The sequence below is a fragment of the Watersipora subatra genome, chromosome 8, assembly GCF_963576615.1.
Source record: "Watersipora subatra chromosome 8, tzWatSuba1.1, whole genome shotgun sequence".
NCBI lineage: Eukaryota > Metazoa > Bryozoa > Gymnolaemata > Cheilostomatida > Watersiporidae > Watersipora > Watersipora subatra.
Genome location: NC_088715.1, coordinates 13,070,032 through 13,097,897, shown reverse-complemented (window position 1 = coordinate 13,097,897; position 27,866 = coordinate 13,070,032). Strand labels below are relative to the sequence as shown.

Below are 27,866 nucleotides of genomic sequence, written 5' to 3'. Positions count from 1 at the left end.
TTGGTTAACAAAGCCAGCATTTAAAAAGTCTACAATTACATGTTTCTACCGTAAAACCTCTTCTTATAGCAAATAAGGAACTCATCCTAAGTAGGACAGCCCATACCTTTAATGTAATTAATTGGAACTTTGTTGAAGAAACCGAATCTGACAAAATTTAAAAATTTTATAGTTATAAAATTATGAGTAAAACAGTTTGAACAATTTTAGTGATATAGTAAACAGGCAAACAAACTCTTTGAAAAATTGACTATTTTTTTGTTTTTCACAGACTAAAAGGTGGTATTATTGTTATTGTTTGGAATTTCCAACTATGTTATATCGAATCTTATATTTGCTATACTATGTTTTTCCATTGTGCGAATGATACGGATTTGAAAATGTGTGCACGTTGAGCAACCATGCAATAAGTGTCGAATGGAAATCGCATGTAGAAGATTTACACAGGTAATTTGTTAAAACAATGAGGAATTCTATAACAGAGGTCATAGTGGAACACTTCTGTCTCACTTGGCAGCACGCTTGTGGAATAGGAACAACTCAAGTATGAAAACTGTTTAAAATGGAATAGCTTGCCTTGCGTTTTCTCGCACACCATTTTCATGTGTCGTCTCCATATTTTGTAACATGAAACAATAGAAATAAATTTGAGTAGCAAAATTTGGTTGACTGGCTGGTTTTGGTCATTTCAATCTTTTGAATGATACAAACTCCCTGATCAACTGAGTCATGGAAATTTAGTGATATAAATGGACATCCACAAGTTTTCTATTTTAAATGTATGCTGTGATCAACAGAAGGTTCTGTTACCAGCTGAGACATTGTGTATGACATGACGTCTTCTCAAGCCAGCCGACAGACTACAACAGTATCTATTCCTATTGGCTGCTGGCCAACTAGGTCAATTGGCATGCAGCCAAGAGACTCATTGGCTTCTTTAGAGAGCCGTTTACCGTTTGAGTAGAATATAAAATGGCACAATGAATAGTGATCAAATATTAATGCTCAGCAACATCATTTAGTTTTATTACAAACGTTTACAAGTTTAATAAACCTTAGCAGTATATATACAATAACAGAAATAAAAAACGTGCGAGATAGATAAATCACTACTTTCTACTGACCCCTTTCTTTGATCAACATCTTCAACCCCTGCAGACAAACTGCGAGTGACTAAACCAGCAGTTCAGTTGGCATGACTAGTGAACATCTAGATACTAATTTTATATATTATTATTTATTGTTTTGTTATTATTATATATTTATTTAACAACTTTATATAGCACAAACAGCGAGCATGGAACTGTCTATGATTTTTTTTATTTTCAACAAAATCCAGCAGTCTTATGGATTTACAACACAAATTTCTGTACAGTGAAAGAACCCTTGCCATATGAATTTAATTTGTTTCAGTGCTGGTATTGCAAGGCGAAAATGTTGTATAGCAGGATATAGAAAGCCATAGTGATTATCTAATACAAACCCCCCCCCTTGCGAGAATCATCAGCATTTTAAATACATACTCTACATATTAAAAGTTAGTAACACAATAAAATGTTAACTTTAGCAACTATAGTTACCTACGGTAAGTTTATGTATTTAGTGATTATGAACTGCAATAAAATTTAACGTTACAACGTAAAACTTACCGCAGGGAGTTCTTACCTTCGAGGCAGACGTATATTTAAAAACGCTTTTAAATGAAGATGCTAGATGCGGATATCGAAGATGGGATATCGAAGATGCGGATATCAAAGATGGGATATTGAATATGGGATATCGAAGATACGGATATCAAAGATGGGATATCGAAGATGCGGATATCAAAGATGGGATATCGAAGATGCCGATATCGAAAATGGGCTGAAGATTGCCATGCTAGCGCTAGCCTAATATTCAAAAACATATTTGAAACGCGAGGAAGCCGATTGCATCCATGGAAAAGTTTAAGTATATTTAAATGTCAACAATAGTCTTGATAAGTCTATGTTACAAATGTTTATATGAGTCTGATATAATCTTGTCAAAATTAATATCATTCTGTAGAGTTTTCCACTGATCATTTTCTGATTGGTCAATTATTACCAAACTAACGATTTTTGAGTTATGATCAAAATATTGAGCTCAAAACGTAACAACTATTTATTTGAAATGAACTCACAGGAAGGGAAATACTTAAAATAAACTTACATGGCAAAGGTCAAGGTTATCAGAGATAATACCAGTTGCCATGACACGAATGATGATTTGGAGTTGTGCACACGTTGAGCGACCTCTTCGAGTTCTATAATGTCCATTATTAAAAAGTATTTTAACAGACATTTGCGTGATGTGGATTAAAAGGGGCTTTGTTGTGCTAATTAGATTGTGCTAATTATTGACCTACAGGTCAATAATTAGTACAATCTTGTCAGACTTAGCAGCATTCTGAATAAGAGCATATTTACAACTACTCTAATCAAAATAAAACAACTGAAGTGTGAGAATGTTTAGAATGTAATATCCTGCTCGCTATTATCTTATGCATCATTTCTAAGTGCCATTTCCATCATTCGCAAACATAATACATTTGATAAAAATTTGCATACATGTAAATCGGTAGCCCCGCGATTTTTGCCAGTTTCACCTTGCAGATTGAGGCAAACATGGCCATCGTAAAAGCAAATTGAATGAACTCACATTAAGATAGGATTTTGGCAACAGAAAGCAACTGATTTCTGATCATACAAACAACAAATAAATTAAAAACTAAGTGAATACACAAAAGTAGGTACCACAAAAAAGTACCTACATACAATACTGATGTCCAGACTAAGTGAGCTAGTACCAAGTATGCTACAATATATCATACTTCTACATAGGAGCTTAATGCATTCTAAGACTGAGCTCGTGTGACAATTTACTAATTTCTCAAGGCACCATTTCTTATATAAAACAACTAATTATAAATTGATTTGTTACTACACTATGAAAACACCCCACATTAAACGAGATATTACAGTGAGAAAACGTTATTTTGTTGTTATAATTTATTGCCCATGCTAAAAAAGTAACAAATACTTTGTTTCTAAAACATGAAATGAAATGTAACCATTCAATATGCGCTACTACAAGACTTTTCTCTTGAGACAGACATAGTGGCCAGAGGAGGTCTAATAGAGACTTGACAGCGATGCGTTCGGTACACTAAATTTGAAACTTACCTGAATTAATTTAGCTCAGCGAACACACACTTTAAGCTGAGTTTCGATTCTTTACTAAACTTACATTAACTTGCTTGTTTAAACTTTCTATTGTTTCCGGTTTTGCACCAGTACTGATAGATATAAAGGTGAGGCGTCTGCCTAGCCAGTGGGCTGCAAGCTGGCTACTAAGGGGCTAGTACGCTGCTCATTACTCCATAGTGATGAGTCATAAAAACCAACAGCGGGACAATACAGACTGTAAGAGTTCTTACTTTCGAGGCAGACGTATAACTTAAATGTTGAATTTAACTTGAAAAACTTAACTTACTAGACACATACTTGATGCTAAGTTTCATTATGTATTTTAGTTATCTTACTAAAGTTCAACACTGCCATCACAAAATCCTTATCACCGATGTGTTTCCGGCCTCACTTTTACAGTAAATTTTATGCAAAAAACTTTGTTCCACCTGAATTGGCAAGAAAGCCTGAGCGATGCTGTTTTTGAAATGGGCCTCTCAAAAATCTGTTTGAATTAATTTGGTTAGAATAGCGAATTTAGAATAGTGAAAGTTAAAATCTAAGCTGTGATCAACACCAGCTGAGACATTGTGTCTGACATAACGTCTTCATAAGCCAGCTACTGTTGCTACAACAGTATCTCTTCTTATTGGCTACTAGTATAAAAGTATAAAATGCTATAAATGATATCGAACAGTTAATAGTGATAAAGTAGTAACTCTTTGGCCACAAAATTAATTTATTTAACGGGACGTAATCACATATTCCGTAAAACCCAATAATCATGCAGTTCTTGGCCGTACTGAAACGCTTTGCCAAGCCGTACTACGCGGTTGTAGTGGGGAAAGAGTTAACTCCAGTTTAATACTGTGCGTCATACCCAAGCTCATTCTAAACATCTCAAACAACCCTATTTATTGTATTGAATGAAAAAAGTTAAATTTTGAAAGTTGATTTTCATTCGGTAATAGCAAAATTTGACTCGTATTCAAAATATATCTATTTCAGAACAATCTAGAATACAAGAGTCGGCTTACAAATGAGTAACACAAATAATGTAAACTTTGTTTCAAAAGCACCTATCGACTTACGAGATCCGTGTAGTGTGTACACATGAGTATACAGTTATACCTCGACACACGAGTGTTCAACGTATCAGAAATTTGAGATACAAACGTAGGAAACGGTTTTCGACCTGACTAGGATGTGAGAGGCAGCTTACAAGAATAGCATTGCTCGGCCTATTTCTTCGGGTCTGTTTGAAAGTTTCAAAGAAGCCAGTCAAAAGTGAAAGCAAGATGACAAGTTACAAGTCTGAGGAAAAATACAAAAACTGAAATTCAAAAACAAAATTAAAAATATGTTAAGGGTAGCTTAAGATAAAATAATGTAAAATAATTTATAATGCTTAGTGTCACAACATTGCGGAGTACCACACGTGTCGCTGTCATGTCTATTTCTAATGCTATATACTGATACTGCTCCATATTATGCTACATAATACTGTTACAGTTTGTTGAAAATCACAACCACAAGTGAACTTTTAGTTAACCAGAACCATTGTGAACTTAATACCTTAGTAGTATATAGAGAGCAGATCTACACACAAAAGTGACGGATCCAGCGGGGGGATAGAAAAAGGGGGTTGTGAATTAAATTGGCTAGGGGTGTAGATTGAATCGTGTGGAGTTGAATGAGATGTTGGGGTTTGGGGGGAAATTGTGGTGTAGAGTAGGGGGTTGAATTCGAGGGGTTACGGATCCGCTCCTAGCGTAATCGGCGGATTATCTGTGGATGAGTCATCCGATTAGCGGGGGATGAGTCATCCGATTAAACGCGGATTATCGCGGGATTAGTCGGGGGAATCGTCGCGGATTAGTCGGGCGAATCGTCGCCGATTATCGGTGGAATAGTGGGGGTGAATATCTGGGACATCGAGGGCTGGATGGTTTTCCGGAGTGGATCTCGCGGATTATCGAGGAGAAAAATTCACTTTCGCGAAATTCAATTTCGCGAAAGTTGACTATATAATATATAATGTGTAATTTCGCGAAAGTTGACTATATAATATATATAATGTGTAATTTCGCGAAATTCACTTTCACGAAATTCAATTTCGCGAAATTGGATTTCGCGAAATTGGATTTCGCGAAATTACACATTATATATATTATATAGTCAACTTTCGCGAAATTGAATTTTGCGAAAGTGAATTTCGCGAAAGTGAATTTCGCGAAATTACACATTATATATATTATATAGTCAACTTTCGTTGACTATATAATATATATATAATATGTAATTTCGCGAAATCCATTTTCGCGAAATTCACTTTCGCGAAATACAATTTCGCGAAAGTTGACTATATAATATATATAATGTGTAATTTCGCGAAAGTTGACTATATAATATATATAATGTGTAATTTCGCGAAATTCACTTTCGCGAAATTCAATTTCGCGAAATTGTATTTCGCGAAATTACACATTATATATATTATATAGTCAACTTTCGCGAAATTGAACTTCGCGAAATTACACATTATATATATTATATAGTCAACTTTCGTTGACTATATAATATATATAATGTGTAATTTCGCGAAAGTTGACTATATAATATATATAATGTGTAATTTCGCGAAATTCACTTTCGCAAAATTCAATTTCGCGAAATTGGATTTCGCGAAATTACACATTATATATATTATATAGTCAACTTTCGCGAAATTGAATTTCGCGAAATTACACATTATATATATTATATAGTCAACTTTCGTTGACTATATAATATATATAATGTGTAATTTCGCGAAAGTTGACTATATAATATATATAATGTGTAATTTCGCGAAATTCAATTTCGCGAAATTACACATTATATATATTATATAGTCAACTTTCGCGAAATTGGATTTCGCGAAATTACATATTATATATATTATATAGTCAACTTTCGTGAAATTGAATTTCGCGAAATTCCACAATATATATATTATATAGTCAACTTTCGTTGACTATATAATATATATAATGTAGTACTTTCGCGAAATTCAAGTTCGCGAAAGTTGACTATGTAATGTATAATATGTAATTTTCGCGAAATCCAATTTCGCGAAATTCACTTCGCGAAATTCGATTTCACGAAACTTGACTATATAATATATAATGTGTAATTTCGCGAATTCCAATTTCGCGAAATTCACTTTCGCGTTGATGTACAAGTGAGCCGTGATTTATAAATGTATATATAATAATAAAATGTGAGTAAGATAAAAGCTACTGAAGATACAATAAACAACGCTAGGATTGTGCTAGTCTATGTTAATATACAAGTGAGCAGTGATTATAATTGTATATAATAATAAAATGTGAGTAAGATAAAAGCTAGGGTTGTGCTAGTCCATGTTAATGTACAAGTGAGCAGTGATTATAAATGTATATATAATAATAAAATGTGAGTAAGATAAAAAGCTACTGAAGATAGAATAAACAAAGCTAGGATTGTGCTAGTCCATGTTAATATACAAGTGAGCAGTGATTATAAATGTATATATAATATTAAAATGTGAGTAAGATAAAAACTACTAAAGATACAATAAGCAAAACTAGGATTGTGCTAGGCCATGTTGATATACCAGTGAGCAATGATTATAAATGTATATATAATATTAAAATGTGAGTAAGATAAAAGTTACTGAAGATACAATAAACAAAGCTAGGATTGAGCTAGTCTATGTTAATATACAAGTGAGCAGCGAATATAAATGAATATATAATAATAAAACGTGAGTAAGATAAAAAGCTACTGAAGATACAATAAACAAAGCTAGGATTGTGCTAGGCCGTGTTAATATACAAGTGAGCAGTGATTATAAATGTATATATAATATTAAAATGTGAGTAAGATAAAAACTACTAAAGATACAATAAGCAAAACTAGGATTGTGCTAGGCCATGTTGATATACAAGTGAGCAATGATTATAAATGTATATATAATATTAAAATGTGAGTAAGATAAAAGTTACTGAAGATACAATAAACAAAGCTAGGATTGAGCTAGTCTATGTTAATATACAAGTGAGCAGCGAATATAAATGAATATATAATAATAAAACGTGAGTAAGATAAAAGCTACTGAAGATAGAATAAACAAAGCTAGGATTGTGCTAGTCCATGTTGATATACAAGTGAGCAATGATTATAAATGTATATATAATAATAAAATGTGAGTAAGATAAAAGCTAGGGTTGTGCTAGTCCATGTTAATGTACAAGTGAGCAGTGATTATAAATGTATATATAATAATAAAATGTGAGTAAGATAAAAGCTACTCAAGATAGAATAAACAAAGCTAGGATTGTGCTAGTCCATGTTAATATACAAGTGAGCAGTGATTATAAATGTATATATAATAATAAAATGTGAGTAAGATAAAAGTTACTGAAGATACAATAAACAGAGCTAGGATTGTGCTAGTCTATGTTAATATACAAGTGAGCAGCGAATATAAATGAATATATAATAATAAAACGTGAGTAAGATAAAAGATACTGAAGATACAATAAACAAAGTTAGGATTGTGCTAGGCCATGTTAATATACAAGTGAGCAGTGATTATAAATGTATATATAATAATAAAATGTGAGTAAGATAAAATCTACTAAAGATACAATAAGCAAAACTAGGATTGTGCTAGGCCATGCTGATATACAAGTGAGCAGTGATTATAAATGTATATATAATAATAAAATGTGAGTGAGATAAAAGCTACTGAAGATACAATAAACAAAGCTAGGATTGTGCTAGTCCATGTTGATATACAAGTGAGCAGTGATTATAAATGTATATATAATAATAAAATGTGAGTGAGATAAAAGCTACTGAAGATACAATAAACAAAGCTAGGATTGTGCTAGTCCATGTTGATATACAAGTGAGCAGTGATTATAAATGTATATATAATAATAAAATGTGAGTAAGATAAAAGCTAGGGTTGTGCTAGTCCATGTTAATGTACAAGTGAGCAGTGAATATAAATGAATATATAATATTAAAATGTGAGTAAGATAAAAAGCTACTAAAGATACAATAAACAAAGCTAGGATTGTGCTAGTCCATGTTAATATACAAGTGAGCAGTGATTATAAATGTATATATAATAATAAAATGTGAGTAAGATAAAAGTTACTGAAGATACAATAAACAAAGCTAGGATTGTGCTAGTGTATGTTAATATACAAGTGAGCAGCGAATATAAATGAATATATAATAATAAAATGTGAGTGAGATAAAAGCTACTGAAGATACAATAAACAAAGCTAGGATTGTGCTAGTCCATGTTAATATACAAGTGAGCAGTGATTATAAATGTATATATAATATTAAAATGTGAGTAAGATAAAAACTACTAAAGATACAATAAGCAAAACTAGGATTGTGCTAGGCCATGTTGATATACAAGTGAGCAATGATTATAAATGTATATATAATAAAAAATGTGAGTAAGATAAAAGCTAGGGTTGTGCTAGTCCATGTTAATATACAAGTGAGCAGTGATTATAAATGTATATATAATAATAAAATGTGAGTGAGATAAAAGCTACTGAAGATACAATAAACAAAGCTAGGATTGAGCTAGTCTATGTTAATATACAAGTGAGCAGCGAATATAAATGAATATATAATAATAAAACGTGAGTAAGATAAAAAGCTACTGAAGATACAATAAACAAAGCTAGGATTGTGCTAGGCCGTGTTAATATACAAGTGAGCAGTGATTATAAATGTATATATAATATTAAAATGTGAGTAAGATAAAAACTACTAAAGATACAATAAGCAAAACTAGGATTGTGCTAGGCCATGTTGATAAACAAGTGAGCAATGATTATAATTGTATATAATAATAAAATGTGAGTAAGATAAAAGCTAGGGTTGTGCTAGTCCATGTTAATGTACAAGTGAGCAGTGAATATAAATGAATATATAATATTAAAATGTGAGTAAGATAAAAAGCTACTAAAGATACAATAAACAAAGCTAGGATTGAGCTAGTCTATGTTAATATACAAGTGAGCAGCGAATATAAATGAATATATAATAATAAAACGTGAGTAAGATAAAAAGCTACTGAAGATACAATAAACAAAGCTAGGATTGTGCTAGTCTATGTTAATATACAAGTGAGCAGCGAATATAAATGAATATATAATAATAAAACGTGAGTAAGATAAAAGATACTGAAGATACAATAAACAAAGCTAGGATTGTGCTAGACCCTGTTGATATACAAGTGAGCAATGATTATAAATGTATATATAATAAAATGTGAGTAAGATAAAAGCTACTGAAGATACAATAAACAAAGTTAGGATTGTGCTAGGCCATGTTGATGTACAAGTGAGCAATGATTATAAATGTATATATAATAATAAAATGTGAGTAAGATAAAATCTACTAAAGATACAATAAGCAAAACTAGGATTGTGCTAGGCCATGCTGATATACAAGTGAGCAATGATTATAAATGTATATATAATAATAAAATGTGAGTAAGATAAAAGCTACTGAAGATACAAACAAAGCTAGGATTGTACTAGTTCATGATGATATACAAGGGAGCAGTGATTATAAATATATATAATAATAAAATGTGAGTAAGATAAAAGCTACTGAAGATACAATAATCAAAGCAGGATTGAGCTAGTCTATGTTAATATACAAGTGAGCAGCGAATATAAATGAATATATAATAATAAAACGTGAGTAAGATAAAAAACTACTAAAGATACAATAAACAAAGCTAGGATTGTGCTAGGCCGTGTTAATATACAAGTGAGCAGTGATTATAAATGTATATATAATAATAAAATGTGAGTAAGATAAAATCTACTAAAGATACAATAAGCAAAACTAGGATTGTGCTAGGCCATGCTGATATACAAGTGAGCAATGATTATAAATGTATATATAATAATAAAATGTGAGTAAGATAAAAGCTACTGAAGATACAAACAAAGCTAGGATTGTACTAGTTCATGATGATATACAAGGGAGCAGTGATTATAAATAAATATAATAATAAAATGTGAGTAAGATAAAAGCTACTGAAGATACAATAATCAAAGCAGGATTGAGCTAGTCTATGTTAATATACAAGTGAGCAGCGAATATAAATGAATATATAATAATAAAACGTGAGTAAGATAAAAAACTACTAAAGATACAATAAACAAAGCTAGGATTGTGCTAGGCCGTGTTAATATACAAGTGAGCAGTGATTATAAATGTATATATAATAATAAAATGTGAGTAAGATAAAAAGCTACTGAAGATACAATAAACAAAGCTAGGATTGTGCTAGGCCGTGTTATACTAGGATTGAGCTAAAGATAAAGACTACTAGGATAAAGATACAATAAGCAAAACTAGGATTGTGCTAGGCCATGCTGATATACAAGTGAGCAATGATTATAAATGTATATATAATAATAAAATGTGAGTAAGATAAAAGCTACTGAAGATACAAACAAAGCTAGGATTGTACTAGTCCATGATGATATACAAGTGAGCAGTGATTATAAATGTATATATAATAATAAAATGTGAGTAAGATAAAAACTACTAAAGATACAATAAACAAAGCTAGGATTGTGCTAGACCATGTTAATATACAAGTGAGCAGTGATTATAAATGTATATATAATATTAAAATGTGAGTAAGATAAAAACTACTAAAGATACAATAAGCAAAACTAGGATTGTGCTAGGCCATGTTGATATACAAGTGAGCAATGATTATAAATGTATATATAATAATAAAATGTGAGTAAGATAAAAGCTAGGGTTGTGCTAGTCCATGTTAATATACAAGTGAGCAGTGATTATAAATGTATATATAATAATAAAATGTGAGTAAGATAAAAGTTACTGAAGATACAGTAAACAGAGCTAGGATTGAGCTAGTCTATGTTAATATACAAGTGAGCAGCGAATATAAATGAATATATAATAATAAAACGTGAGTAAGATAAAAGCTACTGAAGATACAATAAACAAAGCTAGGATTGTGCTAGACCATGTTGATGTACAAGTGAGCAATGATTATAAATGTATATATAATAATAAAATGTGAGTGAGATAAAAGCTACTGAAGATACAATAAACAAAGCTAGGATTGTGCTAGTCCATGTTGATATACAAGTGAGCAGTGATTATAAATGTATATATAATATTAAAATGTGAGTAAGATAAAAACTACTAAAGATACAATAAGCAAAACTAGGATTGTGCTAGGCCATGTTGATATACAAGTGAGCAATGATTATAAATGTATATATAATAATAAAATGTGAGTAAGATAAAAGCTAGGGTTGTGCTAGTCCATGTTAATGTACAAGTGAGCAGTGATTATAAATGTATATATAATAATAAAATGTGAGTAAGATAAAAGCTACTCAAGATAGAATAAACAAAGCTAGGATTGTGCTAGTCCATGTTAATATACAAGTGAGCAGTGATTATAAATGTATATATAATAATAAAATGTGAGTAAGATAAAAGTTACTGAAGATACAATAAACAGAGCTAGGATTGTGCTAGTCTATGTTAATATACAAGTGAGCAGCGAATATAAATGAATATATAATAATAAAACGTGAGTAAGATAAAAGATACTGAAGATACAATAAACAAAGCTAGGATTGTGCTAGACCATGTTGATGTACAAGTGAGCAATGATTATAAATGTATATATAATAATAAAATGTGAGTGAGATAAAAGCTACTGAAGATACAATAAACAAAGCTAGGATTGTGCTAGTCCATGTTGATATACAAGTGAGCAGTGATTATAAATGTATATATAATATTAAAATGTGAGTAAGATAAAAACTACTAAAGATACAATAAGCAAAACTAGGATTGTGCTAGGCCATGTTGATATACAAGTGAGCAATGATTATAAATGTATATATAATAATAAAATGTGAGTAAGATAAAAGCTAGGGTTGTGCTAGTCCATGTTAATGTACAAGTGAGCAGTGATTATAAATGTATATATAATAATAAAATGTGAGTAAGATAAAAGCTACTCAAGATAGAATAAACAAAGCTAGGATTGTGCTAGTCCATGTTAATATACAAGTGAGCAGTGATTATAAATGTATATATAATAATAAAATGTGAGTAAGATAAAAGTTACTGAAGATACAATAAACAGAGCTAGGATTGTGCTAGTCTATGTTAATATACAAGTGAGCAGCGAATATAAATGAATATATAATAATAAAACGTGAGTAAGATAAAAGATACTGAAGATACAATAAACAAAGCTAGGATTGTGCTAGACCCTGTTGATATACAAGTGAGCAATGATTATAAATGTATATATAATAATAAAATGTGAGTAAGATAAAAGCTACTGAAGATACAATAAACAAAGCTAGGATTGTGCTAGGCCATGTTAATGTACAAGTGAGCAGTGATTATAAATGTATATATAATAATAAAATGTGAGTAAGATAAAATCTACTAAAGATACAATAAGCAAAACTAGGATTGTGCTAGGCCATGCTGATATACAAGTGAGCAATGATTATAAATGTATATATAATAATAAAATGTGAGTAAGATAAAAGCTACTGAAGATACAAACAAAGCTAGGATTGTACTAGTCCATGATGATATACAAGGGAGCAGTGATTATAAATATATATAATAATAAAATGTGAGTAAGATAAAAGCTACTGAAGATACAATAAACAAAAAACTAGGATTGTACTAGTCTATGTTGGTGTACAAGTGAGCAATGATTATAAATGTATATATAATAATAAAATGTGAGTAAGATAAAAGCTACTGAAGATACAATAAACAAAGCTAGGACTGTGCTAGTCCATGTTAATATACAAGTGAGCAGTGATTATACATATATATAATAATAAAATGTATTATTATATATACTCACATTACTTACTCTCATTTTATTATTATATATATATATTTATAATCACTGCTCACTTGTATATTAACATGGACTAGCACAGTCCTAGCTTTGTTTATTGTATCTTCAGTAGCTTTTATCTTACTCACATTTTATTATTATATATACATTTATAATCATTGCCCACTTGTACATCAACATAGACTAGTACAATCCTGCTTTGATTATTGTATCTTCAGTAGCTTTTATCTTACTCACGATTTATTATATATATATATATATTTATAATCACTGCTCCCTTGTATATCAACATGGACTAGCACAATCCTAGCTTTGTTTATTGTATCTTCAGTAGCTTTTATCTTACTCACATTTTATTATTATATATACATTTATAATCACTGCTCACTTGTATATTAACTCTTTCGCTACCACGTTAATTGTTGACCAAACGATTATTCTGCCCAAGTTAATTCAAACGGATTTTCTAAAAAATCCGATATACCGTTAGTATTTAAGCAATATCTCAAAAAATGAAAACATATATCGTTTTACTTTTAAATGTATCTTATTCAGAACAAAATTCTCCACAAGATAGGTGTAAAATTGTTTAGCAACTCTTACTCTCACAAAATTCCTGACGCTTTTCTTTGCGTTGAACAAACTCGGTGTGTTTCTTATTGTCATGACGATAACGGTCTGGTTTTACCGTTTTTGAAAAAATAATTAGAAATGGAATTGTTGAACCAAAAATTTAGTTGCACGTCATTGGCAACAAGGTTGTTTCATTGGAAACAAAATTTGATTGGCCTAGCTGATGTGTGGGATTTGTAATTAAAAGAAAAAGTGAAACCCTATTGATGAGTCGATACACCGTCTGATTGTCTGTATTGATATTACCGCGAATTGATGGAAATTTTCAACAAAAAAAAAACAAAAAAAAAAATTTTTTTTTTATTTTTTATTGGTTACACCTGATTGGTAAAAAGGTTGTTTTATTGGAAACAATTCTTTCAACAACATGTGGAGATTACTGTCTTCTCTTTGCAATATTTTGGAGCAGAGGATGTTCAATAGAAGATTTTCTAACAGTTATGCTAAAAATTTCTGAAACAGATACACGAGATCATGTAGTTCGAAAAACTATACTAGATAGATATGATTGGAATGAAAAAAAAATTAGTAAAAGTCTTAATAACGAAGAAAATGAAGCTGTTGACAATGTACATATTCAAGGAACTTCCCAAATTGTTAAATTACTAGAAGATCTGACATAAATTTTTTTTTTTCTATATTTTACAATTGAATATACATATATACTTTATATCGAAATAAAGTTGGTAACAAATACAACCGAATATTATTTACTTTTTGATATAAGTTTTATATATTGATATACTCACACTGAGTTGGAGCTATCCTCAAAATAATCCACATATTAATCCATGTATGCCCCTTTACTAGTTCATCTTCATCTATTTACTGGTCGAGAGACTATTATGGAATGGTTAAGCCAAACCAAACAGGAGAATTCCATAGGTAAACCTAGGAAAACAATCAGGTCGAATGCCAAGGCGCTTGTCCACACAACAGCCCCTGAAAACAGCGACACTCAACGAACTTAATCGCGAGTAGCCGACTAACAGAATTCTAGCTGAAGCATACAAGCCTTATGGTATCAACACTCGATCGACCCAAATTCTCAAATATAAGTAGGCATCAAGAGATGGTTAATGAGGCAGAATATTCCATCAGATTATGCAACGCTTATATAGTGAATTGAAGAATGATGGGTGTGTCCAAAGGAATTAATGAAGCGAAAATAGTAAACAGATTTTCGCGAAATTGAATTTCGCGAAAGTGAATTTCGCGAAATTGAATTTCGCGAAATTACACATTATATATATTATATAGTCAACTTTCGCGAAAGTGAATTTCGCGAAATTCAATTTCGCGAAATTACACATTATATATATTATATAGTCAACTTTCGCGAAATTACACATTATATATATTATATAGTCAACTTTCGCGAAATTGAATTTCGCGAAAGTGAATTTCGCGAAATTCAATTTCGCGAAATTACACATGATATATATTATATAGTCAACTTTCGCGAAATTGAATTTCGCGAAATTACACATTATATATATTATATTGTCAACTTTCGCGAAAGTGAATTTCGCGAAATTACACATTATATATATTATATCGTCAACTTTCGCGAAATTGAATTTCGCGAAATTACACATGATATATATTATATAGTCAACTTTCGCGAAATTGAATTTCGCGAAATTACACATTATATATATTATATAGTCAACTTTCGCGAAAGTGAATTTCGCGAAATTACACATTATATATATTATATAGTCAACTTTCGCGAAATTGAATTTCGCGAAATTACACATTATATATATTATATAGTCAACTTTCGCGAAATTGAATTTCGCGAAATTACACATTATATATATTATATAGTCAACTTTCGCGAAAGTGAATTTCGCGAAATTCAATTTCGCGAAATTACACATATATATTATATAGTCTACTTTCGCGAAATTGAATTTCGCGAAATTCACTTTCGCGAAATTCAATTTCGCGAAAGTTGACTATATAATATATATAATGTGTAATTTCGCGAAATTCAATTTCGCGAAATTACACATTATATATTATATAGTCAAGTTTCGTGAAATCGAATTTCGCGAAGTGATATTTGCGAAATTGGATTTCACGAAAATTACATATTATACATTACATAGTCAACTTTCGCGAAATTGGATTTCGCGAAATTACACATTATATATTATATAGTCAACTTTCGCGAAATTGAATTTCGCGAAAGTGAATTTCTCTCCTCGATAATCCGCAAGATCCACTCCGGAAAACCATCCAGCCCTCGATGTCCCAGATATTCACCCCCACTATTCCACCGATAATCGGCGACGATTCGCCCGACTAATCCGCGACGATTCCCCCGACTAATCCCGCGATATTCCGCGTTTAATCGGATGACTCATCCCCCGCTAATCGGATGACTCATCCACAGATAATCCGCCGATTACGCCAGGAGCGGATCCGTAACCCCTCGAATTCAACCCCCTACTCTACACCACAATTTCCCCCCAAACCCCAACATCTCATTCAACTCCACACGATTCAATCTACACCCCTAGCCAATTTAATTCACAAACCCCTTTTTCTATCCCCCCGCTGGATCCGTCACTTTTGTGTGTAGATCTGCTCTCTATATACTACTTACCTTTTTTAATGTAACATGTTTGTTATCATGTTTTTAATGGTATTTGGTTAAGGGTTGAAACATTATTTAGTACTTAACTATGTTATATCAGACATATTGATTTGGAATACTAAAAATTGACATACAAGCTCGGTTTTGAAAATTACTCCCATGCAGTGCTGCGCGATATGATACCACATGCCAAAACGATATATTGGCCCTTTGAGCTATCGATATCGTTCAGCATCAAAACTTTGGTGTTATGCTCTCTGGATATAGATTATTGCGACGCTTCACCAAAAAGAGAGATCTATACAAAGGAGATAATTGCGTCAAAATACAAAAAAAGGAGTTGTCTTTTCTCTCTAACTTTAATTAGCAAACTTTCATGAAACCTATTTCTACCTTGCCTGTCCGTTACTAGAGGATACTCAAAGATAGCGAAAGCCAAAATCACGAAAGCCGGCCATAGTCGATGTTGGTTTTGCCAATTAGGCACATATTTATCATCTCAACATGATATCGAAAACGTCAATATCTGCGAACAAGAGCGCCTCTGAAAAAAAAACAATACAGAAACTACAAACATTATTTTAACATTTTAACAAATGTAGATTTGAATATTATACAAACAAAAAGCAATAATACTAGTTGTCAAAAATACGCGATCACAGTCAACTCGAACCCAAAAGCGTGCCATTGATTCGAAGGCAAAAGCGCTTTGACATTGTCGCTGACTCTACTGCGAAAGCGAGCCATCGTTATTGACTCTACTGCGAAAGCGAGCCATCGTTATTGACTCGACGGCGAAAGCGAGCCATCGTCATTGGCTCGACGGCGAAAGCGAGCCATCGTCATTGACTCGACGGCGAAAGCGAGCCATCGCCGTTGACTCGACGGCGAAAGCGAGCCATCGCCGTTGACTCGACGGCGAAAGCGAGCCATCGCCGTTGACTCGACGGCGAAAGCGAGCCATCGCCGTTGACTCGACGGCGAAAGCGAGCCATCGCCGTTGACTCGACGGCGAAAGCGAGCCATCGCCGTTGACTCAACGACGAAAGCGAGCCATCGCCGTTGACTCAACGGAGAAATCGAGCCATCGTCGTTGACTCGACGGCGAAAGCGAGCCATCGTCGTTGCCTCGACGGCGAAAGCGAGTGATCGTCGTTGACTCGACAGCGAAAGCGAGCGATCGTCATTGACTCGACGGCAAAAGCGAGCTATCGTCATTGACCCGACGGCGAAAGCGAGCTATCGTCATTGACTCAACGGCAAAAGCGAGCGATCGGCATTGACTCGACGGCGAAAGCGAGCCAATGTCGTTGACTCGACTGCGCAAACGAGCGATTGTCGTTGACACGACTGCGCAAACGAGCGATCATCGTTGACTCGACGGCGAAAGCGAGCCATCGTCATTGACTCGACAGCGAAAGCGAGCCATGGTCATTGACTCGACGGCGAAAGCGAGTGATCGTTATTGACTCGACTGCGAAAACGAGCCATCGTCGTTGACTCGACTGCGCAAACGAGCCATCGTTATTGACTCTACTGCGAAAGCGAGCCATCGTTATTGACTCGACGGCGAAAGCGAGCCATCGTCGTTGCCTCGACGGCGAAAGCGAGTGATCGTCGTTGACTCGACAGCGAAAGCGAGCGATCGTCATTGACTCGACGGCAAAAGCGAGCTATCGTCATCGACTCGACGGCGAAAGCGAGCCATTGTCATTGACTCAACGGCAAAAGCGAGCGATCGGCATTGACTCGACGGCGAAAGCGAGCCAATGTCGTTGACTCGACTGCGCAAACGAGCGATTGTCGTTGACACGACTGTGCAAACGAGCGATCATCGTTGACTCGACGGCGAAAGCGAGCCATCGTCATTGACTCGACTGCGCAAACGAGCCATCGTCGTTGACTCGACTGCGAAAACGAGCCATCGTCGTTGACTCGACTGCGCAAACGAGCCATCGTCGTTGACTCGACGGCAAAAGCGAGCCATCGACAGGGACTCGACGGCGAAAACGAGCCATCGTCATTGACTCGACAGCGAAAGCGAGCAATCGTCATTGACTCGACTGCGCAATTGAGCCAATGTCGTTGACTCGACTGCGCAAACGAGCGATTGTCGTTGACACGACTGCGCAAACGAGCGATCATCGTTGACTCGACGGCGAAAGCGAGCCATCGTCATTGACTCGACAGCGAAAGCGAGCCATCGTCATTGACTCGACGGCGAAAGCGAGCCATGGTCATTGACTCGACGGCGAAAGCGAGCCATCGTCATTGACTCGACGGCGAAAGCGAGCCATCGTCATTGACTCGACGGCGAAAGCGAGCCATCGTCATTGACTCGACTGCGCAAACGAGCCAATGTCGTTGACTCGACTGCGCAAACGAGCGATTGTCGTTGACACGACTGCGCAAACGAGCGATCATCGTTGACTCGACGGCGAAAGCGAGCCATCGTCATCGACTCGACGGCGAAAGCGAGCCATCGTCATCGACTCGACGGCGAAAGCGAGCCATCGTCAGGACTCGACTGCGCAAACGAGCCATCGTCGTTGACTCGACTGCGCAAACGAGCGATTGTCGTTGACACGACTGCGCAAGCGAGCCATCGTAGTTGAATTTTCGGCGAAAGCGAGCCATCGTCGTTGACTCAACGGTGTGACAGACAATCACTACAGGCATATGGGTCTATCCATAAATAAATGGATTTTTTGGCAAAATTTCAAAACAGTTATTTCATTAAAATAATGCTTCACATATGAAGGATACATACCAAACCCTAAAATAGAAAAGAATTGTGGAGGGTAGTGCTCCTCGATCATGTTTCAATAGTTTGCTAAAGTTAGTGTATACGCGCAAGATACTTTATAGTCATAACGGCAAGATAGAGATGCTTGTACATGGTATACATATTACTCTGAACACAAATATCTAGTTGTAATGGATTTCATCATGGGTTTGCTGCCCGGTAATGCATAAATTGGCATTGCGTGCACCGATCTATCGATGTGGGGCTCTTTTATAAGTCGGCAAGTTTTGAGTAACAATGGTGACAGGAAACATCAATAAGTTTCTACTACACTTGAATTATTAGTTAAAAATTAGTAGTAACTTGTTTTCAATGCTAACTTTATACGCTGTACCTTTAACTAAATTCAGTTTTGCTCAAAATTGCACATATTTCCAAAGTTTGCGTCACCGCTGTTATACTGTCACCATTGTTACACCCCTCAACTCATCTAACTATAGGATTAATTTGAGTGAATTTCACATTTAACAGTAATTTGTGGTGTTGTTGATGTTCTCATGTATGAGTTACTCAATATATTGTAAACTTAAGCAATTGTGGGAATTTAACAAACTTCTAGCAAGTTAGCAAACGGTTGCTACCTTACAAATGTATTACTAAGACTTGCGACTCCGATACTGAAAATGGTTCAAAATTTAATCCGATCCAATCATGTGAATAACTTGTAATAAGTGCTTGAAACAGAATATTGTTAGGTAGAAAGTCTGTTGGTCATTTCTGCTTTCAACATGGGTAAGACAACATCTGCAGAGCAGATGCGTAAATATCGTAAAAAAATACGTCAATATTCAAAACAATAGACTCAATATTTGACTGGCCTAGTCAAAATCAGAAGAGTAGAACAAAATAAAAAGCTCAACTTACAGAAGATCAATTGGAGGAAACTCGAAAAAAAGCAAGAATTAGAGTTAAGCAATACAGAGATCAGGAAAAAACTTTTGAAAGTAAAATTACCAGGTATGTACATTCAATTTTTCAAAAAACTTAATGCTTTACTACATCTGCGTACATTATGGATGTTTTAGGTTAATGTGTCAAATATTTTGTAAAAAAATGTTATTAAAGTTTATATTCATTTTTTGTAGCAACCACTTCCCAATTTGGCAACTCACAATCTGAAGTTAAAGCTGTAAAAAGTTTGATCGAGCACTACTAAACAGCCCAAGCAAAGGTCGCCAGACCGTCCGTAAACTAGCAATGACAGTTGGACTAACATTGTCAGAAGATGGCAATAGAGATGAGGAAAGATAAAATAAAACAAGGAAATAGAAAAGTAAAAGTATGCCATTGGAAAGTTTTAACTTTTACATAGATCCTGATGACCATGCAATCAGTGATCCAGAAAGTGGGTGCAATTCCGAACCCATCAAACAACTAGCAAGCACATTGAAAGAAGGTGACCATGTGCTAACATTGCTGCCTGGAAAAAAACTTCTAGGCATCATGTAGAAGTGGTAAACAGTGTAGATGCCCTCAAAGCTAAATGGCAATTTTTTTTAAAGAGTGAAGCCAAAGGACAATTTTGTTGTTAATACAAAAAATATAGCGTGGGTAGATTTTCATCACATAGCCAAGTAACTGTCTTGTCCTACTCTCTCTAAAAGAGGTCAGTAATATTTTACAGATTTAGAGCATGCAGAATGCTCTAAAACATTTTGTTAGTACATTCTCACCATTACATGATCAATATTCATTTTTTCATCTTACGTTATTTAAGCTTAATCATGTTTGTCATGTATTATAACTATTACATTATTATATTTTATACTTTGAAACCAATAAAAAACATTTCAAGTTAAGGCTTGTCCATATATATTGTAATCACTAGCTTTAATACCATTATTGATCTCATTGCAGTGAACTTAAATACTTATAAGTTTACAGAATATAAGAAGCGTAACGATGATGACAATCGAATGTAACAGCGGTGACATGTTTACAAGCAGGTAGTTCACAACTACCATCTAGTATCTGGATAATTTTTAGTGCATGTGTCAGCAAGCTTCTTTAAAATGAGACAAACATGTTTTTATAATTGTGCTTCCCAACAAATCAGAGAGTTTTAAGGATAAGCAACTAGCTCTTCAAAATGCATATTTCTCTGATGTAACGCGAGTGACACACCAACTACAAAATTTCTCAGTAAAAATTAACTTTAGTGTGACATATTATTAATAATTCGAAAGAGCTTGTTGAGCTCTAAGAGAATATCTAATTTAAAATCGTCTTAAATGCAATACCAATCTTTTATAATTAAATTTCTGCTCTAATTGTAACAATGGTGATTATGGATAGACCCATATATCAATTAGCAACACCTAGCTTTATGTATAGAATAGGGTTATGCGAGTTACACGAAGAGCCTAAAAATTTTGAGTGATTCGTAAAATTAGTACACATATCTGGTTCCAAGGTTGTGCAACGCAGGCTGAATTTTTATTTAGTAGACTCACATACTGAAAACAAGGTCAAGTATATCTCATATGATCTCTCACCATTTTAAATAAACAAGACAATTATAATCATTCTTGTTGAGCTTGTGGAGAAGCAAAAGTGTGGTTGACTATTAATAACGGAAGCTAAAGGCGTGAGAAACGCATGAGTGACGCAAACATGTTCTACAACCGGATTGCATTGGCACATAACAACATTTCTGGCAAAACCAAGAGAAGAGAATATCTGACAGTTTCATTCAAAATAAAACCATAATTTAGTTACCATTGTGAATTCTAATATATACAACAACCGATGAGAATTTTTTTTTAGATGCCGATTGCTGTAAATCGTGTCGCTCGGAGTTACTAGTTACCTAGTGCACATAGCAATCCTCCGGACATTTTTGCATGTTATTTTTAAACAATATGGATACTTTTTAGTAATGTGTGAAGCTCTTAGATCACCACTAGTCCGTGTGTATACTGCTTATTAGCAACCCAATTCAAGCACTAAATACAACAGAATAAAAATGCTACTTTGTTGAATCTTACCTTTACACGCAGCTGTTACTCCAAGCCGATAAATTTCTACATCAGTAACTACGTGCGCTCGCCAAACAGCAAGAGCTGGCTACCGCCTTAAAATCAGTGAGAAAGCCTCAGCCAATCACAGCTTACAACAGCCAGTCGCGCTCTCCTCAGTTCATAGGAGGCGGAGATAATTCATCCCTGGTATGTGAACCGACGTACTGAATAGATTTGAAGGTCGCATTACCCAGCGCCACGTCTCATACACGGCACTGAGCCCTGCTGTGTCCTGATTGGTTCAAAACGGGTGATTACGGTTAGAACTTTCGCAAGAGCTGGCTAGGGACCCACGAGGGAGACCCAGCTACAACCTGCAAAGTGGTTGACACCAATGATATACAGCCCCCCATGGGGGGCTGTATATCATTGTTGACACACTGACTTGTTGATGCTGCCAATCTTGAAATAGCCTTTTGCTTAGTAACTAATATTTCAGGGGTACAAAAATGAATGCAGAATACTTTTACCTACCGTCACAAAAACACGAACGGTTCTTGTTAAGCTACTGCCACTGTATCACATTTGTCTAACTGTGAGCCCATGTGAGCAGAGATAATAGCTACTAAATTCTAACATTTCTGTATTCTGTAATTTTTTATAAATAGTCTTATTATTATGAAAGTTTTGAGCATTTTAATCGCGATCAACTTTCATCAATTTTAATCTTGAAACATTTTGATAATCACATCATATTATACATCAACAACAGTTGCACATGATAGAAAAATACTGTTTTATTCTGATGAACCCTAAAATAATTGTGTAATTTCATTTTCATCGCCAATGTAGTCACGGCCAAGTATACATCTTACTAACTCATTGTTGAGTGCAGACGACTCCAAAATGAGCAATTTTAAAGATTTTCAGTAGCACAATTTAGACTAAATTTAGACAATTAACAATACAGTTCAATAATAATTAAATGGAACCAATCATTGTCTTTCTCTTATTTAACCCATTTCCAACAATTTCACAAAACCTAATATAAATATTTGCAGAGTGTTATGCCCTTATTATTATCAGTAACATATTGAAAATATTAGGTTAAGAGCATTGTACAATTAAAAAAAAGGTAAGACCCTCTGAAGTAATTCGAGTTCCTCATATCACCATATAATCACCATAGACCATCAAGACTTAATTAATCAGATATCTGAAGATTGTAAACAAACTTCAAATGTTTGGTTGTGTTTCCATAGCAACAACAAAAGATTAATGTACATGTATATTGAAACGTACTTTTACATCGTTCTTATAAAAATTTTTTGGTTCCATCAGGATTGGAACTCGGGACCTTTTGTACCCACAGAAAGAATAATACCCTTAAATTGCCTAGCTGCAAATTCCTTCAAGGAAAACTCATTTCTCGGCAATGCCTCCCAAGTAACAGCAGAGCATATATCAAAACACATCTTTAAATCATTCTTAACAAATTTGTTGCGTTGACCTGAATTTGAACTCGAAACTTCTCGCATTCAAAACAAAAATCCTATTCTACACTATCAAGCTACAAATAACATAAACAAACAGTTTTCTTTAAAATCTCACCCAAGCAACAACAAAGCATTGATACACTCTTTCAGATAATTCTTTGAAAATTATTTGCCCATAAAAGGATTTGAACCTGGGACCTGTCGCACCAAAAGGCGAGAATAGTACCGCTACACAATCAAACCATGAGTAATGTATACTGAATCTGACTTCTTGGTACAGTCAAAACATCAATAAACAATTCAAATCATGATATCTCAGGATTGCACGCTTTGTCGCCATATCTTATGGTTGTCTGTCATGTCAAGAAATTTCATGAAATTATGGTTGGTCACAATTTCTTATTAAAATATGTCAGATCATGATATTTCATGAATATACATTGCGATGCCAAATCTTATGGCAACTTGATAAGTAAAAAAGTTTGATGAACATATGGTTGGTCATGAAGTCTTATAAAAATATGTCAGATCATGATATTTCATGACTCTACGCTCTGCTGTCAAATCTTATGGCAATCTGACACCTCAAAAAACTTCATGGAATTAGCATTGCCTGTGAATTATTTTTAGAATATGTCATATCATGATATTTCATGATTCTATGCTCCGCTGTCAAATCTTATGGCAATCTGACGTTGTAAGATAAGGGCCGAAGCTTATATATATTCAATATATTTTATTAATATATTTTGTTGAAAAGACAAAATTTCAAAGGGCTGCAGACTGATTTTGTACCATGATTTTAATATAGTGTTCACGGTTTAAACATCGCTAAGTTTCAACCTTTAAAAATTGTTATTAGCACTTAAGTTTAATTAAAATTCTTTAAGCACTTCCATTAAGCAAATAAAAAATTATTAATTATGTAACTGAATAAATTCAGGCAAACTCGGCTAACTCGACCTTCAAGAAAGTGTTCAATTTATCAGAATGTATTATTATTTGTATCATGTTATAAGAACACTGTCACAAGTGCATGTGTTTATCAGATCATACCGGTAGCCAAACAATAATTATATGAATCAAAAGCATAAATTGCTTGTTGCGAGTTAAAGGGCCTCTCATGTAATTTTTTTAACAATTTTGATCAGAGAGAACAAATGTTTTCCTATTACTTGAGATTTGTTTGTTTGTTTTAAGTAATGTGACTGCCAGGCCATATGCAGATTAAAATAGGCAAAACTTAATTTTTTCAATTTCGAAAAATTTTAAAATTTCCAAAATTTCCAAAATTTTAAAACCCTAAAAATTGCTTAGAATCATACTAAATCACAAGGATTATCTTTGTTAAAATAAAGAAGTGTAACAATAGATGGAAACAAACTTTTACATTAAAATTTGGATTCCGATTGTGTTTTTCACACATTCCAAGAAAAAATACTTTAGATAAATTTTGACTGGATTAACAATGGTACATGACGAATAAAAAGGTTCAGCCATATAAAACATTAAAACCAATTTTTATGAAATTTTATGTTACAACATTTTAAGGCAGTATTTTGCAGTGAGCTTTGTGCTACCAGAACTTACTGTCATCTGAAAAAAGGTTGGTATTATGAGAAAACAAAGAGAAAACAAACAGTGCTTGTTGGCAAGTGTAAAGGGAACATGTGCTGAAGTATCGTTAAAATCAATAGCCTGATATCATAATAAACAATTAATACTTGACAGCCACTATAGTTAGGCGCTTGCTGTATAAAAGGGAATTGAGTTTGGTAGAGTAAAGGTTTTTATCCCATTGGTACAAAGATTCCCATAAAACGAGCAACTACTCAATCGAGCAACTACTCTGCAAGTCGCATACTAACGACAGCGTTATGAAAAGATAACTCCAATTTTAAGAACAAAATTTTATGGTGTACCGCACAAAAATAAGGAATATATAGCTTTAAAATTTTATCATGCGTAAACGTGACAAAATACAAAATCCTTTCAAGACAGCCAGTGTGAGGTGACAAATAACGTATGAATCCATTGAGTTATTTTTAAAGGAAAGTATCATTTTTTGTATGAAAAATTTGGAAATTATGCAATCGGAACCTAAATGCCTCACAGGCACTGAATAGTGTACGACTTACATACACAATGTGAAATCTCCTTAAATGTAATGACGGCATGGTTTAACGTACCTACAAGTCATTGGGTGCCAACATCAAGGCATCTCTTAGACAAGCGAAAATAATACAATTCAATGCTAGCATCAGCAGCAGCAGCAGCCAAACCAGTATATTTTTCGAAAAATGAACTCCATCGTACTTCATTGTGTTGCAGCTATCTTGTAAGCATTACCACAGCCTGCGAATAATAAAGCTGATACAGTCAAATCTATACTTACATCCATTTCATCAGACAAACTTTCTAACGTACAATGACTGCGGTGCATACAATGACTCCATAATAGAAAGAATTTGTAATATTCAACTCGCAAAATTTTCAAATAATCAAGATTTTTTGACAAAAAATGATGACGCTAGTGAAAACTGAAAAGTAAATGTAAAAAGATATATTTAATTCAAATATGTTTTTTAACTTGAACTAACTTATTGTGAAATTATAAGGCAGAGTAAGTTGCAAAAATAATTATATACAAAAGTAGCAGGTTGCAAAGTAATGCTAGGTATTCGTCTGTACTTAGTTGAAGCAATCAAACATAGCTTCAAAGAAAGTCAATAAATAAATTTTGTAAACCAAATTCTGCACCCAAAACATGAATCACGTTCTAAACCATCAAGCTTTACATTAATCATTTTAATTAAACAAAATTTGAATTTTTTTAGTGTTTCCCAAACAAAAACAAAACATAAATCGAAATGAACTTACATATAAATCCTCAAAATGTTTTTTTGGCTTCACCGAGATTTGAACTCAGGGCCTCTCCCATCCAAAACAAAATCATGCCCTAAAACATCAAGACTCGAATTATGTAAACAAAATTTGACTTTTTGGAAGTGTCTTCCAAACAACAACAAAACATATATTGAAACAAACCGTAGACAATTTCTCAAAGTTTTTTTGGTTTCACCGTGATTTGAACTCAGGACCACTTGCAACGAAAACAGAAACTATGCCCAAAGCCATCAAAATCTGCCTTCTTAGTAGTGTCTTTCCGCAACTACAAATCAAGGGTTGAAGCTCTCTCTCAGAATACTCTCTAAAAGTTAAAAGGTCGTGACCGAGGTTCGAACCCAGGCTCAGTAGAAGGAGCTTATGGTTCAATTACTTAATTTGTTCAATTTATACAAATACTTAAATTACACACCAGATACAGAAGCAATAAATATATTCCGTCATGATGACACATTTCTCCCATGAGCGGACACTTAACAAAAATTAATGGATTGAAAGCTCTCCACGGTTAAAAACAAAAAGTGTAAAACACTCCGATTTATAGAATTTTCAGACTAATCATACCGAATGACACTGACAACTCTCAATAATAATACTTTTCTCGACAAGAAATATTAGTTAATAAATATGTGAGTTATGACTGAAACTGTGGAGCACTTCCCTTGAAAGTTATCATAACTGGTTATCAGGATAAGTTCAGCATGCGAGTAGGGATTCCGTCATAGCGTAGAAATAGAAAAGTACGCTATGACCTCCTTATAAAGATATCTGTTGAAATTCATGTTAAATTTTTGTAGCTACATTTTCTGGTTAATTATGCTATTCATGTCAAGGTAGAGGAGTGCAAACATCTGAAAAACCTTTTTTACAACAATAAGTTGCCACAGACATAAAGAGTGATTGAATAAAACAGTTGAGAAGATCAAGCACAAGCAATTCGTGTAGATAGTCAGCATAAGGAATTGACACTTTGCCCTACTCAATTTCCAGCATGACATGTGCTTTTAGATGAATATCGTAGCAAACGCTTATCTTAAAAAGATTGTAAGCTTGAAATCTGTGTGTAGCCTGTATTCTCATTCACAGAGTACACTGCGGGTGCGACCACCTCTAGCATAAGAAGAGGCAACTTCCAATAGATTAATATTTGGTTGTTATGCAGTCGGGCAATGGTCGCCAAAGTTACCTTGCACCTTGGTCATTATAACTTTATAGAGAAGTAAAATTTCTTTTCTTTCCGATTATTGAAGTGTCATAATCCTCAAACATTTTTCAATTCGAAAAAA

The 27,866-nt window shown here is 33.8% G+C and overlaps 1 long non-coding RNA gene across 2 annotated transcripts in view; it reads right to left on the bottom strand.

The window, feature by feature from the left end:
* The window catches only part of LOC137401688 (uncharacterized), a 170,038-nt gene that overhangs the window by 12,513 nt on the left and 129,659 nt on the right, over positions 1-27,866 (bottom strand). The window lies entirely within an intron of this gene.